Source organism: Protomyctophum parallelum, assembly GCF_964188405.1.
Source record: "Protomyctophum parallelum genome assembly, chromosome: 17".
In the NCBI taxonomy this organism is placed as follows: domain Eukaryota; kingdom Metazoa; phylum Chordata; class Actinopteri; order Myctophiformes; family Myctophidae; genus Protomyctophum; species Protomyctophum parallelum.
The window spans coordinates 45,776,569-45,793,182 of record NC_139719.1 but is presented as its reverse complement, the minus strand read 5'-3'; positions in this window follow the sequence as shown (position 1 = coordinate 45,793,182).

The following is a 16,614-nucleotide window of genomic DNA, read 5'->3' as shown; positions in this document are numbered from 1 at the left end:
TGAAAGTAGACTGACAGGAAATGGGGAGAGAGATGAGGGGGGAAGACACGCAGCAAAGGCCGTTGGGATCGGGAGTCGAACCCGCGACACGCCGTCATGCTGGCTACGTGCCCAGACGGTTGAGCTAACCGCCCGGGCCCAACCCCAAGACTTTCAATAATTAACCTTCCTCCAGTGTTCTGGGAGATCTGACGGATCATGAATATTGTGTTTTTCATCTGATTGCCTCAAGACCCTCAGTCATATGAAATTAATCGTTATGCGCCTTTCACTCTGAGCGCTATAAAGATAAGATAACTATAACTCTATCATTCACCATTGTATTTTTATAGTCTGTGAACTCTGAGCCATATTTTTATAGTTATAGTTGTAGTGGGGAATGGCCCCAATAGACTACATTGTTTTCAGTCAGGAGATAGAAAGCACGTACGCAAAGACACACACACACACACACACACACACACACACACACACACACACACACACACACACACACACACACACACACACACCCCATGTCCATTTTAGGGGAAAAGCCAAATGCCCGGGCAGGAAGGCCATCAACTAAGATTTTAATAATAATTATTTGAATTTACTATTTACAATGTGATCCATGCTCAGCCCAACAAACAGTTACTGGGTTGGTTTAAAGATGGGGACCTTGGTCCTATTTACAATGTGATCCATGCTCAGCCCAACAAACAGTTACTGGGTTGGTTTAAAGATGGGGACCTTGGTCCTATTTACAATGTGATCCATGCTCAGCCCAACAAACAGTTACTGGGTTGGTTTAAAGATGGGGACCTTGGTCCTATTTACAATGTGATCCATGCTCAGCCCAACAAACAGTTACTGGGTTGGTTTAAAGATGGGGACCTTGGTCGGGTGAATTCAGAATCTCGGGGCAACGGTGGCGCCTGCAGTCGGCAGTGCTGTTGCCGGGGAATCCAAGCTAATAGAAACGGCCGTGTGTTTGGTCCGACATGGGTTGTGACGTGCTTGCGGTTAGGGTTCGCGTAAGGGTTTGGGGTAGAGTGTCAGACTGATGCCGCTGAGAAACACTGTCACCTGCCACGGGGGTTCCACTACTGATGGCGCTCCCGGAAAATGCACTTGCTCTCCCTCGTTGTAGTAGCATTCCTAATCATCTACCCAACTCGTCTGATGTTTTTTGTTTTAGGGAGGCCTGTAAAAACACTGTTACAGAAGTTAAGCCTACTGAAGATGAATGCATGGACATTCTTTTCTCCCAGTACCTGCTGAGACAGAACACAGAAGACATGTTTTAACCTGTGCTATTTAAATATATATATATATATATATATATATATATATATATATATATTATTATTTTTTTCGATTCATGGGACAAAGAGGAGGAAGTCTAGCCGAGGAAACTCCCCCCTGTAAGGTGAAAAGAAGTGACCTCCTCACTCCTCGTGGCCTCCTCACTCCTTGTGGCCTCCTCACTCCTCGTGGCCTCATCGTGCATTGAAGGAAGCATGAGGTCAGTCCCTTGCTCTCCCCAGGTTGGCAGAAGGAGTGTAGCACCCAAGATTACAATAGAGAATAGACAATTGATACTGGGTGAAAAGAAAATGGGTTACAAAAATGGAAAAGTGGAATAAATAATAACTAGAAAAAGTTCCCTTCTGGGCACAGGTCTCCAACAGGAGGATATAGTGTGTGTGATGTTTGTTTCTTGCAACAATGTTCTTCATTTTGTTGAGGAAATGCAGAGCCAGATCACTCATAGCATCTCTGAGGATAGAATTCTGGATGAGCAGGACACGTGCAGCATTTTGTACAAAACGGGCTACTCCTAAAAACTTTGGAAGGCAAGACAGAGATCATGTCTACCGATTTGCGTGAGATTTGGATGAAATCTGTGCGACTAACATAAACAATTTGTTTTGCTGAAATCGGCCTCATGGTGGCGCCATAACCGGCAGATGTGGAGGGATGCAGGTAAAATATTTTTCCATGGCCTCTAGAGAGTTCGCATACATAAGTTGTCGATGCAGTTATAGCTAAAAACAGGAATTGGCCTGTTATAGCGAAACCATGAGGCTGATTTCGGGAAACAATAGGGCATGTCGTCCTCGGCCTAGTGGAAATGGAGGGAATGTGCGTGTATAATTTCATGGAAATTGGACACTGTCTTTGTGATTTGTGGCATTTTGTTCGAAACGGACCAATCATGTGAGCTTTGGAAGCCAATCTTAGCCAATCAGAATGGAAGATGGGAAATTGTGCAGATCTGTGTTGATCACATGGCTATGATACTCTGTCCGACATCACTGTGCTTAACACCGGTGCTCCACAGGGGACTATCTTATCCCCCTTACTTTTCTCCTTATATACAAATGAATTCCAGTTAGACCAGGATATGTTTCATTTGTTCAAATATGCGGATGATATGGCCCTGGTTGCCTTACTGAAGAAGGGGGACACAGTGGGGGAGGAAGCATACAGAGCACATGTGTTATCTCTTCAGAACTGGTGCGATAAAAGCTCCTTAGGGATCAATGTGACAAAAACAAAAGAACTTGTCATTCATGAAAAGGAACCTGTGCAGTCCATTACAATTGGTGGACAAATAGTGGAGGTAGTAGACACTTTTAAATACTTAGGCACATATATTGACAGCAAACTCAATTTCAGTGAAAATACTGACCAGATTTTTAAAACTTGTAACCAACGCCTCCACCTACTACGCAAGCTCAACTCCTTTAGAGTGAGCAAGCATATCATGGAAACCTGATAGAGGGAATCTTGACTTTTAACATGGCAATGTGGTTTGGCAATCTAAATGTCAAAGGAAGAAGCAAGCTGCAGCGAATAGTAAGTCTAGCCTCAAAAATAATTGGGAAGAGACAGCAACAATTAGGCTGTATCTACAAGGAGGTACTTCGTAAAAAAGCTATCAAGATAGCAAACGACCTCCTCTCATCCACTCTGCAGCGAGTTCCAACTACTTCCCTCTGGTAGACGGTACAAAGTACCAAGAGCTAACCGTAACATTTTTAAAAATTCTTTCATACCAAATGCCATTAAGGCACTAAATGATACCATGTCTCGCTAGATTAGTTTTCTTTTCCAATGTATCTGCCACTGTTGTCCTGCACTTTTTGCCATGAGAAAATAATTGTGTTAAGTGTTGTTGCTGTTGTTGTAACTGTTTGTTTTTTGCTGTTTGAGACCGAAGACGAATTTCCACACGTGGACAATAAATGAAACTAACTAACTAACTAACTATGGAGATCGTGTATACCGAATTGTGTGATGTATGGATAAAATGTGTTGAGATCCCCTGGTCTAGAGGATCGAACAAGAACATGAAATCATTAATCCACCATTTTCATCTGGACTGTATAACAACCGGTCCAGTCCTACCAGGCCTGAATGTCATGTTACACATCAAATTGTATGTGTGAAAAATGAAATCAACAGCTGTAGAACAAATGGGAGGCCTGCAGACTAAAGCTGCAGCCTCTGGTTTGGTGGAAGAATCTGTCTGCTCTTATTGACATTAGATGAATATTATTTACAGTCTGTCCCTAGTCTGGCTTTTTTATTATTATTATAAACAATATTATGTACATTCTTTTCTACTAATAGCCTATTGTAATGTGCGTGTGCTCATGATCGGTCATTGTCTGAACTAAAACAAAGCTCTTAACACTAATCAGAAATTACCAGGTCAATACACTGTAAACCATTTTATTGGCATCATCTGTTAACAATAAATGTTTAGCAATAAACAATGTACCAACCACAGGTTCAATCAGCCAATGTAGCACAATTGCTTTTTTGTATCACTTTGTCCACCACAGTGGGCGGGGAACGGGAGGTCTTAGAAAAGGGGCACCGTGAACCATGCAGTCGCATTTAGAGAATGAGGCTGAGAAGTTATCATGCTCTGTTTGTAACAGGAATCCACCATGGAGCACTCTGACATCTGAGAGGTTAACATGCTCTGTTTGTAACAGGAATCCACCATGGAGCACTCTGACATCTGAGAGGTTAACATGCTCTGTTTGTAACAGGAATCCACCATGGAGCACTCTGACATCTGAGAGGTTATCATGCTCTGTTTGTAACAGGAATCCACCATGGAGCACTCTGACATCTGAGAGGTTAACATGCTCTGTTTGTAACAGGAATCCACCATGGAGCACTCTGACATCTGAGAGGTTAACATGCTCTGTTTGTAACAGGAATCCACCATGGAGCACTCTGACATCTGAGAGGTTAACATGCTCTGTTTGTAACAGGAATCCACCATGGAGCACTCTGACATCTGAGAGGTTAACATGCTCTGTTTGTAACAGGAATCCACCATGGAGCACTCTGACATCTGAGAGGTTAACATGCTCTGTTTGTAACAGGAATCCACCATGGAGCACTCTGACATCTGAGAGGTTATCATGCTCTGTTTGTAACAGGAATCCACCATGGAGCACTCTGACATCTGAGAGGTTAACATGCTCTGTTTGTAACAGGAATCCACCATGGAGCACTCTGACATCTGAGAGGTTAACATGCTCTGTTTGTAACAGGAATCCACCATGGAGCACTCTGACATCTGAGAGGTTAACATGCTCTGTTTGTAACAGGAATCCACCATGGAGCACTCTGACATCTGAGAGGTTAACATGCTCTGTTTGTAACAGGAATCCACCATGGAGCACTCTGACATCTTAACATGCTCTGTTTGTAACAGGAATCCACCATGGAGCACTCTGACATCTGAGAGGTTAACATGCTCTGTTTGTAACAGGAATCCACCATGGAGCACTCTGACATCTGAGAGGTTATCATGCTCTGTTTGTAACAGGAATCCACCATGGAGCACTCTGACATCTGAGAGGTTAACATGCTCTGTTTGTAACAGGAATCCACCATGGAGCACTCTGACATCTGAGAGGTTAACATGCTCTGTTTGTAACAGGAATCCACCATGGAGCACTCTGACATCTGAGAGGTTAACATGCTCTGTTTGTAACAGGAATCCACCATGGAGCACTCTGACATCTGAGAGGTTAACATGCTCTGTTTGTAACAGGAATCCACCATGGAGCACTCTGACATCTGAGAGGTTATCATGCTCTGTTTGTAACAGGAATCCACCATGGAGCACTCTGACATCTGAGAGGTTAACATGCTCTGTTTGTAACAGGAATCCACCATGGAGCACTCTGACATCTGAGAGGTTAACATGCTCTGTTTGTAACAGGAATCCACCATGGAGCACTCTGACATCTTAACATGCTCTGTTTGTAACAGGAATCCACCATGGAGCACTCTGACATCTGAGAGGTTAACATGCTCTGTTTGTAACAGGAATCCACCATGGAGCACTCTGACATCTGAAGTTAACATGCTCTGTTTGTAACAGGAATCCACCATGGAGCACTCTGACATCTGAGAGGTTAACATGCTCTGTTTGTAACAGGAATCCACCATGGAGCACTCTGACATCTTAACATGCTCTGTTTGTAACAGGAATCCACCATGGAGCACTCTGAAATCTTGGACATTCTGCACGAGCTGTCAAAAGAAGAGTTTAGCGAAATCAAATGGCATCTAACGAGTGGGACTAAACTCATTGAAGGCTTCCGGCCGCTCCCGTGGTCTCGTGTAGAGGATGCTGACCAAACGAAAACTGCCAGACTGATCACATCGACCTACCCCACTAATCATTCTCAGATCCTTATTCATTTTCTGGAGCAGATCAAAAGGAATGATTTAGTGGACAGGATACCCAAAGGTAGGTGAAGGGAGGATGCAACTTCTACACACTATTAAACTATTTATATCGCAACAAACTGATCGGCACCCAAAATGTACAGGACATGTTTTTTATTTATGTGTTTTACGAAATAAGAAGTTCTGACAACTTCTTGTTGATTTCCAAAATATCAGGTTATAGAACCCTGCAGAATTAGGTTTTGAGTGCTACTTCTGTATAATAGACAACACTGCATTTAATTACTGGAGCAAATCGGACATTGCCTGAAAGTCCTACAATCTGTTACACAGTATGGCTCCATTGTGGGACGGCTTAGGAGATGTTGAATACCATTTGTATATTGTTGTTATCTTTACTGTACTGTTTCAGATGTTTCACTTTTAATCCCCCACAAAAACAACACAATTCATTTGAAAGGGGAGATGCAGTGATAATATTATAACCCTCTATATCCTTAATTGTTAGACTATAGATATATATTTTTACATGTTTTATACATCAAATTTTCATGAATCTCCTGTATCTAAGCTGTGCAATGTATTTTTGTGTTTATTTACATTATCAACACTTTTAACACTACTAATGCATTAACAGTTAACTTTTATGATTACAAACAGAACAGTATTTTCTATAATTATAATAATTATTATTATTATTATTGCGACAAACGGTAATTATTTTTATTTCTAGTGATGGGAGATTAATCTGCATACATATTGGTATCAGACGATATTGGCCTTAAAAGGATATATCGGTAATCTGTATCGGTAAAAAACATATCGGTTTTAGCAGATATTTTATTTTATAATTATTATGTTGAAAAAAAAAAAGGCTTTTGTTATGATGAAGGCTGCAAATAACATCAATGTTTTCTGGGGAAGCTTTCAAAACAGTCAACAAGTTGGAACATTTTTTTATTCAGAGTTTATAAGCTTTTTTTTCCAGAATGGCCAAAATAATTATATATTTTTTAATACAGAATGAGATCAAATGGACATTGGTTATATCGGTTATCGGCCATAACTGCAATTAACGGCCAAAATGTCTCATCAGTACATCCCTAATTATTTCACTCTCTTATTAGTAGCTTAACTAGTATTACAATGTTTTCTATTGTATTTTATGTCCAATGTATTTGTTTTTAAGTTCATAAAGTTAAAAGTAGTTTAATAAAGTAGTTATAAGTTATAAAATTAAGTATAATTAATGCATTTGAACACATTTGTTAAAAGTACAACAGTTCCCAGCAATAATGTGAACTAAATGTGGATGTTAACAGAAAATGTCGTCTCCCACGCTCACCCCGTCTCCTTTCAGTCCAAACTCCCACACGCTAGTGAACAGGTGAACTGTCAATCTGTCAATCAATGTTCATACGTTCACCATGTCAATAATAATAAAAACACAAGACTTACAAGTAAGACGCGCAAACGCGGGAAGCGAACGCAGCTCGTGTGTGTGTGTGTGTGTGTGTGTGTGTGTGTGTGTGTGTGTGTGCTACAGCTGCGCCCTGTGTGTGTGTGTGTGCTACAGCTGCGCCCTCTGGTGGCGGGCGGGTGGTGTCACAGCGGGACAGACACACACACACACACAGACACACAGACACACAGACATGATCAGCAGGGTCTCATAGTTAGTGCTCACTGCGTTCGCAATCATATGTCACATGGCTTCTACATATTATATTATGTACGGTAAAAGTTGTGATCATTATGTTTTGTTTCTTATGTCTTCTTAGGATCTTCTAGTCAAGCTGCAAAGGGTCCTGGTCCATCATCCCATTCCCAGGATGCTGCTGCTGCTGAGAAAAGTAAGGCCCAATCTGGTTCTCCCCTTCACCATCCCTTACTGTTTTGTTGGTGTCATTCGCCAAAAATCAAGTTCATAAGCATTAACCCTGTTAAGAATGAACCCTGCTCTATAGTTGTGTTCATCGTAGGTTCAGGAGTAGAGACCACCCTCTGCTTATCACGGCCACTCCCCGTTCTCAATCGCTTCCCTATCTACCACACTTGCCCTCATTAATTAGCCACTCTCCATTCACAATCACCCATATGCACTACACCTGCCTCCACTCACCACAGCCAATTCTTGCTGCAATCACCACAGCCTGTTTGTTCTGCTTCACAACAGACGAAACATGGGTCATGAGTACTGCTCTTGTAGATCGGCTATTTCTGCTATTCATTTCTTTCAAATTCATCGTCCTCCTCCACCCCGACCTCCTCCTTCCTCCTCGATTCTCGCTCCTCCTGTCTCTATTTCTCTAGGAACCCAGGGGGGGCAGTGACGGAGCAGAGACGACCGACCGCTCCCCGAGTAGAGCAACGTTGGCCGTCAGCTTCGCCCCAATCCGAGTCTCACCCTAACTTTGGCTCCCTCATCCCATTCCACATTCATTTAATTTCAATAATTTGCCAAACTTAAGTAGAGGCGTGGTCTCTTACTAGTGAATCATTTGATATTTGCCATTTACCATTTATGGACCGTTACAGCCTTGTAGGTCTATTTGTACACTCTTTGATATCATCATCATGAACAGAGTGCAGAACATTGCTGTTGGGTTGTTTTTTACAAGTAAACCTCTAAGATAAAGACGGCGTGCACAGTTACACATGAGGTAGAAGCAGGGCTACTCAACTTAAGAAGGCCCAGGGGCCACTCAGCAAAATTCAAAACAAAACAAAAATTAACAAACTGTACAACAAACACATTGCTGTCCAGAGGGCAAAAGGTCAGGTGCTTTGCTGATAAATGTTTACAATAGCATTAATAGAAGGTAACAGTCTTCTGGTTATAATTTATTGTATTGTTTATTGCACTATGTGCTTTGGTTCTTCTACTCAGCTGAGCCTGACCCAGATAAAGTGACAACTGAATCAGAACCATCATCACATTCCCAAGTTGCTCCTATTAAATAACATAGTTATTTTACATCATGATATGCAGTATGCCAATGGTATACCAGGGGTTCTCAAACCGCATATAGCACTTGATGATTTTCACATCTACTCTGGCTTTTGTGTGGACCGCAGGCAGTGTTTTAAGTTGCTTGATTCAATAAGAGGGGGTTGTTATATGTATAATATAAATATATATATATTTCAAGCTTGGAAGCAAGCCATCCAGGCTCCTGGTAAATAATGACCATAAAACATTTGATTATGTTCTTTTAAAGCTGCAAAACAAAGTATTTATTTATTCATTCTATTATATCATATCCCTGCATATCAACGATTTAGAGGGCAAATGTATTTTGTTGTAAAGCTATGCTCAGACTGCAGGTTATTAAGGGACATTCACTTTATAACACATTTGATGATTTTCACATCTACTCTGGCTTTTGTGTGGACCGCTAGGCAGTGTTTTAATTAAGTTGCTTGATTCAATAGTTAGATATTTGATATTGATTGTATCAGTTATGCCCCTTCCTATTATATAGGCTACTGTAGGCTACAGTAAGACCATTCAATTTCAAACTCCATGTTAGACTCATTGAAAACACATCCCTGCTACTGGTGACTATTGTCCTTAATGGGGAGACGTTCATCTTTTGATTTGTTATTTAATCATGTCAATTCAATTCAAAGGAAGCTTTATTGGCATGAGAAAACATACATTTACGTTGCCAAAGCAAGCAAGCATGTCAATATGTTCTGTAACATAATGTTGCATCAACGAGTCCTTTTAAATCCATGCATTATTAACTCCATGAAGCCCAAACACAAAGAAAGACACTCCTCAGTCCACAGGCTGGGGAAATTCAGGCCCCATTTTTCCTTCTTTCTTTCTTTTTTCTTTTTGTTTCAATCAATGCACAGATCAATCCTTACAATAGATCATTTCATGGCAGAAAATGACTACCCAATCAGGAAGTAGACAGGCAAATGTAATGCCTTATTTTCCTCATTTTTGAAGGCCGACTGCGACCCCTAGAGGTGTCACAGAGACATTATTTGAGGGGGAGCGATTACTTTAGTTTAATCCATTGCTCACTGTCTGAATAAAAAGTGATTACAATTTTGACATGATATTATTGCTCATATTGCTTATAGCTACTGTAATGCAGCCCACAGGTTAATATCAGAATACTGATACTGTGATCCAGTGATCACACCCACCACCTAATACTAGTGCATACGTTCACCACCTCAATAATAATAAAAACACAAGACTTGGCATAAGTCACATGGCTCCTACACATATACACGATAAGAGTTGTGATCATTATTTATTTGTTTCTTATGTCTTCTTAGGTTCTTCTAGTCAAGCTGCACCTGGTCCAGCTTCACTGACAACCCAACCAGAACCATCATCACATTCCCAGGATGAGAAAAGTAAATCTGCTTCACCACACCATACTGTTATATTGGTGTCACTAGTCGCCACAATTGTATACAAGCTCATATCTATTGGGCAAGTGATTCCGTCAAACTAAATTAATAACCCTGCTCAAATGAAGTCTGCCCTTTTCATTTGATATTTGAGTGATTCAATAATTTAACCAATAGACCGTTGCGGGTCCATTTGGTTTCATTTGTACACTTGGAGTCAAAGTGTACTTCATATCGAGTGGCAAAGTGAGTTTAAGGTCGCCTAAAGTTGTTTAATGTGACTTTCTGTTAGGATGTATGGTCTGTCAAGGCCAGGAAGTAGTTTTTGCCACTCGTTCCTACATAACTTCCTGGTATGATGATGATGTCACGCACATAAAACCCTCTATTATGAGGGGGTTGTTATATGTATAATATAAATATATATAATATTTCAAGCTTGGAAGCAAGCCATCCAGGCTCCTGGTACATAATGACCATAAAACATTTGATTATGTTCTTTTAAAGCTGCAAAACAAAGTATTTATTTATTCATTCTATTATATCATATCCCTGTATATCAACGATTTAGAGGGCAAATGTATTTTTGTTGTAAAGCTATGCTCAGACTGCAGGTTATTAAGGGACATTCACTTTATAACACATTTGATGATTTTCACATCTACTCTGGCTTTTGTGTGGACCGCTAGGCAGTGTTTTAATTAAGTTTCTTGATTCAATAGTTAGATATTTGATATTGATTGTATCAGTTATGCCCCTTCCTATTATATAGGCTACAGTAAGACCATTCAATTTCAAACTCCATGTTAGACTAATTGAAAACACATCCCTGCTACTGGTGACTATTGTCCTTAATGGGGAGACGTTCATCTTTTGATTTGTTATTTAATCATGTCAATTCAATTCAAAGGAAGCTTTATTGGCATGAGAAAACATACATTTACGTTGCCAAAGCAAGCAAGCATGTCAATATGTTCTGTAACATAATGTTGCATCAACGAGTCCTTTTAAATCCATGCATTATTAACTCCATGAAGCCCAAACACAAAGAAAGACACTCCTCAGTCCACAGGCTGGGGAAATTCAGGCCCCATTTTTCCTTCTTTCTTTCTTTTTTCTTTTTGTTTCAATCAATGCACAGATCAATCCTTACAATAGATCATTTCATGGCAGAAAATGACTACCCAATCAGGAAGTAGACAGGCAAATGTAATGCCTTATTTTCCTCATTTTTGAAGGCCGACTGCGACCCCTAGAGGTGTCACAGAGACATTATTTGAGGGGGAGCGATTACTTTAGTTTAATCCATTGCTCACTGTCTGAATAAAAAGTGATTACAATTTTGACATGATATTATTGCTCATATTGCTTATAGCTACTGTAATGCAGCCCACAGGTTAATATCAGAATACTGATACTGTGATCCAGTGATCACACCCACCACCTAATACTAGTGCATACGTTCACCACCTCAATAATAATAAAAACACAAGACTTGGCATAAGTCACATGGCTCCTACACATATACACGATAAGAGTTGTGATCATTATTTATTTGTTTCTTATGTCTTCTTAGGTTCTTCTAGTCAAGCTGCACCTGGTCCAGCTTCCCTGACAACCCAACCAGAACCATCACCACATTCCCAGGATGAGAAAAGTAAATCTGCTTCACCACACCATACTGTTATATTGGTGTCACTAGTCGCCACAATTGTATACAAGCTCATATCTATTGGGCAAGTGATTCCGTCAAACTAAATTAATAACCCTGCTCAAATGAAGTCTGCCCTTTTCATTTGATATTTGAGTGATTCAATCATTTAACCAATGGACCGTTGCGGGTCCATTTGGTTTCATTTGTACACTTGGAGTCAAAGTGTACTTCATATCGAGTGGCAAAGTGAGTTTAAGGTCGCCTAAAGTTGTTTAATGTGACTTTCTGTTAGGATGTATGGTCTGTCAAGGCCAGGAAGTAGTTTTTGCCACTCGTTCCTACATAACTTCCTGGTATGATGATGATGTCACGCACATAAAACCCTCTATTATGAGGGGGTTGTTATATGTATAATATAAATATATATAATATTTCAAGCTTGGAAGCAAGCCATCCAGGCTCCTGGTACATAATGACCATAAAACATTTGATTATGTTCTTTTAAAGCTGCAAAACAAAGTATTTATTTATTCATTCTATTATATCATATCCCTGCATATCAACGATTTAGAGGGCAAATGTATTTTTGTTGTTGTAAAGCTATGCTCAGACTGCAGGTTATTAAGGGACATTAACTTTATCACTTTGGGTGATTTTCACATCTACTCTGGCTTTTGTGTGGACCGCTAGGCAGTGTTTTAATTAAGTTGCTTGATTCAATAGTTAGATATTTGATATTGATTGTATCAGTTATGCCCCTTCCTATTATATAGGCTACTGTAGGCTACAGTAAGACCATTCAATTTCAAACTCCATGTTAGACTCATTGAAAACACATCCCTGCTACTGGTGACTATTGTCCTTAATGGGGAGACATTCATCTTTTGATTTGTTATTTCATCATGTCAATTCAATTCAAAGGAAGCTTTATTGGCATGAGAAAACATACATTTACGTTGCCAAAGCAAGCAAGCATGTCAATATGTTCTGTAACATAATGTTGCATCAACGAGTCCTTTTAAATCCATGCATTATTAACTCCATGAAGCCCAAACACAAAGAAAGACACTCCTCAGTCCACAGGCTGGGGAAATTCAGGCCCCATTTTTCCTTCTTTCTTTCTTTTTTCTTTTTGTTTCAATCAATGCACAGATCAATCCTTACAATAGATCATTTCATGGCAGAAAATGACTACCCAATCAGGAAGTAGACAGGCAAATGTAATGCCTTATTTTCCTCATTTTTGAAGGCCGACTGCGACCCCTAGAGGTGTCACAGAGACATTATTTGAGGGGGAGTGATTACTTTAATCCATTGCTCACTGTCCGAATAAAAAGTGATTACAATTTTGACATGATATTATTGCTCATATTGCTTATAGCTACTGTAATGCAGCCCACAGGTTAATATCAGAATACTGATACTGTGATCCAGTGATCACACCCACCACCTAATACTAGTGCATACGTTCACCACCTCAATAATAATAAAAACACAAGACTTGGCATAAGTCACATGGCTCCTACACATATACACGATAAGAGTTGTGATCATTATTTATTTGTTTCTTATGTCTTCTTAGGTTCTTCTAGTCAAGCTGCACCTGGTCCAGCTTCACTGACAACCCAACCAGAACCATCACCACATTCCCAGGATGAGAAAAGTAAATCTGCTTCACCACACCATACTGTTATATTGGGGTCACTAGTCGCCACAATTGTATACAAGCTCATATCTATTGGCAAGTGATTCCGTCAAACTAAATTAATAACCCTGCTCAAATGAAGTCTGCCCTTTTCATTTGATATTTGAGTGATTCAATCATTTAACCAATGGACCGTTGCGGGTCCATTTGGTTTCATTTGTACACTTGGAGTCAAAGTGTACTTCATATCGAGTGGCAAAGTGAGTTTAAGGTCGCCTAAAGTTGTTTAATGTGACTTTCTGTTAGGATGTATGGTCTGTCAAGGCCAGGAAGTAGTTTATGCCACTCGTTCCTACATAACTTCCTGGTATGATGATGATGTCACGCACATAAAACCCTCTATTATGAGGGGGTTGTTATATGTATAATATAAATATATATAATATTTCAAGCTTGGAAGCAAGCCATCCAGGCTCCTGGTACATAATGACCATAAAACATTTGATTATGTTCTTTTAAAGCTGCAAAACAAAGTATTTATTTATTCATTCTATTATATCATATCCCTGCATATCAACGATTTAGAGGGCAAATGTATTTTTGTTGTTGTAAAGCTATGCTCAGACTGCAGGTTATTAAGGGACATTAACTTTATCACTTTGGGTGATTTTCACATCTACTCTGGCTTTTGTGTGGACCGCTAGGCAGTGTTTTAATTAAGTTGCTTGATTCAATAGTTAGATATTTGATATTGATTGTATCAGTTATGCCCCTTCCTATTATATAGGCTACTGTAGGCTACAGTAAGACCATTCAATTTCAAACTCCATGTTAGACTCATTGAAAACACATCCCTGCTACTGGTGACTATTGTCCTTAATGGGGAGACGTTCATCTTTTGATTTGTTATTTCATCATGTCAATTCAATTCAAAGGAAGCTTTATTGGCATGAGAAAACATACATTTACGTTGCCAAAGCAAGCAAGCATGTCAATATGTTCTGTAACATAATGTTGCATCAACGAGTCCTTTTAAATCCATGCATTATTAACTCCATGAAGCCCAAACACAAAGAAAGACACTCCTCAGTCCACAGGCTGGGGAAATTCAGGCCCCATTTTTCCTTCTTTCTTTCTTTTTTCTTTTTGTTTCAATCAATGCACAGATCAATCCTTACAATAGATCATTTCATGGCAGAAAATGACTACCCAATCAGGAAGTAGACAGGCAAATGTAATGCCTTATTTTCCTCATTTTTGAAGGCCGACTGCGACCCCTAGAGGTGTCACAGAGACATTATTTGAGGGGGAGCGATTACTTTAGTTTAATCCATTGCTCACTGTCTGAATAAAAAGTGATTACAATTTTGACATGATATTATTGCTCATATTGCTTATAGCTACTGTAATGCAGCCCACAGGTTAATATCAGAATACTGATACTGTGATCCAGTGATCACACCCACCACCTAATACTAGTGCATACGTTCACCACCTCAATAATAATAAAAACACAAGACTTGGCATAAGTCACATGGCTCCTACACATATACACGATAAGAGTTGTGATCATTATTTATTTGTTTCTTATGTCTTCTTAGGTTCTTCTAGTCAAGCTGCACCTGGTCCAGCTTCACTGACAACCCAACCAGAACCATCACCACATTCCCAGGATGAGAAAAGTAAATCTGCTTCACCACACCATACTGTTATATTGGGGTCACTAGTCGCCACAATTGTATACAAGCTCATATCTATTGGCAAGTGATTCCGTCAAACTAAATTAATAACCCTGCTCAAATGAAGTCTGCCCTTTTCATTTGATATTTGAGTGATTCAATCATTTAACCAATGGACCGTTGCGGGTCCATTTGGTTTCATTTGTACACTTGGAGTCAAAGTGTACTTCATATCGAGTGGCAAAGTGAGTTTAAGGTCGCCTAAAGTTGTTTAATGTGACTTTCTGTTAGGATGTATGGTCTGTCAAGGCCAGGAAGTAGTTTATGCCACTCGTTCCTACATAACTTCCTGGTATGATGATGATGTCACGCACATAAAACCCTCTATTATGAGGGGGTTGTTATATGTATAATATAAATATATATAATATTTCAAGCTTGGAAGCAAGCCATCCAGGCTCCTGGTACATAATGACCATAAAACATTTGATTATGTTCTTTTAAAGCTGCAAAACAAAGTATTTATTTATTCATTCTATTATATCATATCCCTGCATATCAACGATTTAGAGGGCAAATGTATTTTTGTTGTTGTAAAGCTATGCTCAGACTGCAGGTTATTAAGGGACATTAACTTTATCACTTTGGGTGATTTTCACATCTACTCTGGCTTTTGTGTGGACCGCTAGGCAGTGTTTTAATTAAGTTGCTTGATTCAATAGTTAGATATTTGATATTGATTGTATCAGTTATGCCCCTTCCTATTATATAGGCTACTGTAGGCTACAGTAAGACCATTCAATTTCAAACTCCATGTTAGACTCATTGAAAACACATCCCTGCTACTGGTGACTATTGTCCTTAATGGGGAGACGTTCATCTTTTGATTTGTTATTTCATCATGTCAATTCAATTCAAAGGAAGCTTTATTGGCATGAGAAAACATACATTTACGTTGCCAAAGCAAGCAAGCATGTCAATATGTTCTGTAACATAATGTTGCATCAACGAGTCCTTTTAAATCCATGCATTATTAACTCCATGAAGCCCAAACACAAAGAAAGACACTCCTCAGTCCACAGGCTGGGGAAATTCAGGCCCCATTTTTCCTTCTTTCTTTCTTTTTTCTTTTTGTTTCAATCAATGCACAGATCAATCCTTACAATAGATCATTTCATGGCAGAAAATGACTACCCAATCAGGAAGTAGACAGGCAAATGTAATGCCTTATTTTCCTCATTTTTGAAGGCCGACTGCGACCCCTAGAGGTGTCACAGAGACATTATTTGAGGGGGAGTGATTACTTTAATCCATTGCTCACTGTCTGAATAAAAAGTGATTACAATTTTGACATGATATTATTGCTCATATTGCTTATAGCTACTGTAATGCAGCCCACAGGTTAATATCAGAATACTGATACTGTGATCCAGTGATCACACCCACCACCTAATACTAGTGCATACGTTCACCACCTCAATAATAATAAAAACACAAGACTTGGCATAAGTCACATGGCTCCTACACATATACACGATAAGAGTTGT